A 5625-nucleotide genomic window follows, 5' to 3' on the forward strand; every position below is an offset into this window, starting at 1 on the left:
CTGTTATTAGTGTCATATCATCAGCATGCAGTACATTGTTGCATGGCATACAATTTGAGAAGTCATTGATGTAAACAATGAACAGGAAAGGGCCAAGCACTGAGCTTTGTGGAATTCCTCTCTTTACTTTCATGGGTGTTGACTTTTGATAGTTTATTTTTACTAAATGTACCCTATTGCTTAAGTACGATTGAAAAAATTGTAATGGTTTATCTACAATACCGTAATGTTCTAGTTTTTTATCATTATTTCATGTGTGACTGAGGCCTTTTTTTAAATCTAACAGTGTAGCCCAAGTGAGTTTCTTGTTTTCATATATATTACTAAGGAGGCATTCAACTGCTTTGGTTGTCGATAGTTCAGATCGAAAGACAAACTGGTTCTTACTCAATAATTTATTACTTTCAAAATAATTGTTAATTTGGATATGTATGCAGTTTTCTATTACTTTTGATACAATGGGAACTATTGATATGGGTCTATAATTGTTTGGCATTTTTCTGTCAACTTTCTTATAGATTGGGAGCATAACTGACATTTTCAGACATTCAGGGAATAGTCCTTCTTCAAGTATGTGATTCATCAGATATGTTAGTGGCATTAAGATTGCAGTGGCTATGTGTTTAACAATACTGTTACTAAGCCCGTAATAGTCCTCTATTTTTGAGTTTTTAAGTTTCTTTATTGATTTGATAATGTGGCGGGAGGTGATTTTTGACCAAGAGAATTTCTTGGTTGCTGGTGCTTGTTGTTTAAGAAGGGTTACAGCAGCTGAAATATTATCAGAATTATTTTTACCAAAAGAAGAAGAAGAAGAATGAGAGCTGGCACAATTTATAAAATATTTGTTAAGGATGTTGCAATCTATAGGCACTGTGGCTTCCTGTTTGCTCATCTTGATTTAACTTTTTATTATATTCCAAGCTGCTTTACAGGCATTTTTTTGAGCCTGCAATATATTCATCATTTACTTTACATTTAGCTGATTTTATTTCATATTTGTACAACTTCTTAAGGGTCACATAGTGTTTCCTGGCTTCCTCATTTTTATCACTGTTATTTTTTAGTATAAGTAGCAGTGTCCTTATTTGCTTGAGCTCTAGAGTGTACCACTTGTTAGAGTGCTGAGGTTTTTTTTTTTCTGTTGTTAGGGGTGCATCTTTTTGTGATAAGTGGATAGTGACTATCTACTGCTTTGTCTCCAATATGTCACTTGTGACGTCACTACGTAAACACAAAAAACATATAAATACGACAATAACATCTCCCCCCCAAAATATAATCAAATTAGCGGGAAATTGGGGGTTTTAGTGTGGGGACAAGCTAACTATAAACATATAAAAAAGGACACCACGATCCCAAACTACACAAAATGACGTCGAAAAATAACACAAGATTCTCACATTTCGCTAAACCCACAAAATCCACAAGAATCGGTCACTTCCCTTGATGTACATAGCTCAACTGCAAATGTTGATCCCACAAAATAAAAACCTACAACTACAAAAATTAGAATCGCGCCGCAACTATCGATACCACAAGACCAACACCTAAAACAACAAAAATTGGAATCGGACACTTGCCTTGACCCATATATAGGTCAACCACAGTTGACGATAACAAAACACATACAGTTACGAAGACACATATTGGAATTGGACACTTCCCTGAACCTATATAGGTCAGCCACAGCTGACGATACCAAAACACATTTTGACAACACAAATTGGAGTCGGACATTTCCCTGAACCTACATGTCAACCACAGCTGACAATACCAAAAAACAAACACCTACAACTGTGATAAATAAAATCAAACCCACAATACATAAAAACCCCACAAAACATCACAACTAATGAACAATATAACCAAAAAAATGACTACTTACCACAAACAAATTCCGCCACTTCACACTAGGTTAGCCACCCCAATCAAGCACACACACACAAAACCAAAGAAAACACAACCAAAAAACTCCCAAACCATCCACAGCCTCCCAACCCCAACCCCCCCCCCCCCCCCCCCCAAACTTCAACACCCCTCCCCAAAACCAAAAATCCGCCAACAAATAAAACCCACAAAATAAAGGAAACTCAATCACACATTGCAGCTCAAAAAAAAACTGCAAAAAAAAAAAAAAAACAGATCCTCTGCAACATAATCATAAAACAAGTCCCCACCCCCAACCCACATAAATCCACAACCATTACTTACAACCCCCCCCCCCCCTCTCTCCCACACACAGAATGCCCTCAACTAACCATCCTTGGCCTGTACATCTTACTAACCACCTTTTTTTTTAAAAAAAGAAAAAAAAACAATACAACAATACTTCTCAGATCAACTCTTCAGCCAGCAATACTAATCTAAATGAGAATACAGGTTAGAAGAACACCTCTTCCCCCTCCCTATGACTGATTTATTTAACTGTCCCCCAAAACACCTCAATTGTATTGGTACACGCCCCAGTTTCATAATTTTTGAACGTTTAACTATGGTTTACAACTAAATTACCATAACCCCTCTTCCCCAACCCCCTCTATGACGAAAAAGCATCTGTCACTACAGTACTCCCCTCCTCTATATCCTCTTCAATTAACCCCACCAATTCACTCCTAATAGGCCCTTCCAAAACCTGAAAACACAATCCACATACCCAGCTCCCAAAATAACAGCCCCCCACATCGATAAACCTGCTGGAGAGTTACCCCTCCCATACTTTCTCTTCCGATATTGAGATTCATATATCTCAACCACCAACCCCGGACCGCCCAACTTACCCCTGTACTTCACATACTCCAAACACACTTACCTACAAAAAGAAAACCAATCTAAAACCATCCTCTCACTCACTGTAGCCTCATGTGTGCAAAAACGGATAGAAGACCGATAACAATAATAGTAAATCATCAAAACAATCTCTCTCATGGCCAACCTAGATTTCTTGAACCAGGTTCCATGTCTGATGGAGTGCCAAAAGTTATCCTTTCGACAGCACCACATATAACAGTCCCTGGTCCGAGACGCCAACCTCATGTTTTTCCTGAATGTGCTACATTTCACAACCTCTGCTAACAGTCTGAACATCTGGAGAAACTTGATCAAAGACATCATGCCCTCACCCGTATCCGCAAGAAACCTCGTGCTATTGTATTTCATAATCATATCCATACCTAACAAAAGAAGGCACTTCTTACTACACCACAAACCGCAAACTAATAACTTCTATCAACAACGAAATCACATTGAAAAAAAAATGGATGATAACTCACTGAAACCAATTTCAATTCTTCAGTCACAGACACTCGCAAAAACTCCACTCTGCCAATACCAAAGCTCAAATGAATCTAATACAACACACACACACACACACACACACACCACCACCACCACCACCACCACCACCACCACCAGAGGACACCATCAACCACAACAAGATGACATCTATGAACACAACAGACTCTTAAACTAAACTCTGCACTATAATGACGTCACACACCACAATGCCCTTATGTCACAGCTCTAAGCAGACTGGTGGGATCGGATGCCTCCATTGACCCCCTTTTGTGAGCGCAAATAAAATTTTACCATTGCAATCTATTTTACACAAACTAAATTTTACCACTTGCATCCATTTTACAGATTAAAATGTCACTCTATTTCTCTCCTTTGTCCACTGCACCTGTAAGGAGAACAGTCCTTCAACACAAGCATTATGGGCTGGCACTTCAATGAAAAAGTGTGTAATTTTGATTAATTATCTAAACTGTGCTTCGCTACTACAAAATTAATGTACTTGCACCATTTCTTCTGGTTTGGTCAGATTTTCCTTCATAAATGGTAATGCCTGTTTTTAAATCTGAAAACTGATCAAAACACTTTTCATCATCAGTTTCAATATTTTTATCATAGATTTGATAGAATCTTGCACTTAAGTCCACGATGATGTAATTCAATAACTGAAGTAAAATGCATATAAATTGTTGATGATATGTGATGAAAACAAAAATCAAACAATCTTAGTTCCCAAAACTGAAAAAATATGGACATTAGCAGAAAGTGTAAAAATGAATGCGGACACTACATGAAATGTTGAAAAAATTATATATAAAAAACAAAGATGAGGTGACTTACCGAACAAAAGCGCTGGCAGGTCGATAGACACACAAACAAACACAAACATACACACAAAATTCAAGCTTTCGCAACAAACTGTTCCAAAACCTGAAAACACAATCCACATACCCAGCTCCCAAAATAACAGCCCCCCACATCGATAAACCTGCTGGAGACTTACCCCTCCCATACTTTCTCTTCTGGTCTGTATGTGTGGATGGATATGTGCGTGTGTGCGAGTGTATACCTGTCCTTTTTTCCCCCTAAGGTAAGTCTTTCCGCTCCCGGGATTGGAATGACTCCTTACCCTCTCCCTTAAAACCCACTTCCTTTCGTCTTCCCCTCTCCTTCCCTCTTTCCTGATGAGGCAACAGTTTGTTGCGAAAGCTTGAATTTTGTGTGTATGTTTGTGTTTGTTTGTGTGTCTATCGACCTGCCAGCGCTTTTGTTCGGTAAGTCACCTCATCTTTGTTTTTTATATATAATTTTTCCCACGTGGAATGTTTCCTTCCATTATATTGAAATGTTGAAAATGTGGATATGTTTGCACAAATGCAGACAAATGGTAACTCCTTATGTAGCAATACCTGATGTAGCACTTTGAGCAACACAGAGTTACTTATGTAGTTTTGTGTTTCCTTGCTAAAGTTGTGGCACTTTTCTGTAGCAGTTGCTATCATTGGTAAACCCAGATGCATTTCATTCTTGTGTATTGCCCTTGTTTTATAACTCTGATCAACAACAGAACTTCTAGCCTTGGCTGTAGTATGCAAAACAAGAAGTGTCTGTGAGAGATAATAGTTGAGGAAAGTAAGAATTTAGATTAGTAAGTTTTCCTGCTTCAGGCCTAATCCAGTCCTGCAGTTGTAACTAAGTGAAGGCAGCAGCCACTAAGCAATGACTGTATTAATCAAATGTCAAATTATATACAGATGAGTAATTCTCTGTCTTCAGTTTTTGTTTTTGTTGTCAGGTACTCATAATTTGTAGTCGGTTGCACATTTAGGTAACAGATTAGAAACTAAGAACCATCATATGTGGATGGAAGAATAAGGGTGTGTTGGTGGCAGGTGCGGATAGAGCAGACACAGAAATGATGACTGCTTTCAAATACTTGAGGTGACAGTATTTTCTGTTGAAAGTGATGCACCACTTGATAGCAGATTCATGTATCAGACAAAAATCTCCATGGAATCAAACCTGATGAATATTCATACGTATCACACGGCAGCAAGGTTTCGTGTAATCGTAGGCTATCATTACTTTGCCATTATATATGGTTGATACCATCCGAAAGTACCCAGATACTTAAATGAAAGGTTTTATGTGTAGGGTTTTGCTTTTAATTCACGTGTTGTAAAATGTCTGTATGGTTAAATGATGATGGCATCCTCTTTGGTAAAATATTCCGGAGGTAAAATAGTCCCCCATTTGTATCTCCGGGTGGAGACCACTCAGAATGCTGAAGATTAGGTGGGTAGATCACATAACTAATGAGGAGGTATTGAA

The sequence above is a fragment of the Schistocerca piceifrons genome, chromosome 11 (assembly GCF_021461385.2).
Source record: "Schistocerca piceifrons isolate TAMUIC-IGC-003096 chromosome 11, iqSchPice1.1, whole genome shotgun sequence".
NCBI classification, from domain to species: domain Eukaryota; kingdom Metazoa; phylum Arthropoda; class Insecta; order Orthoptera; family Acrididae; genus Schistocerca; species Schistocerca piceifrons.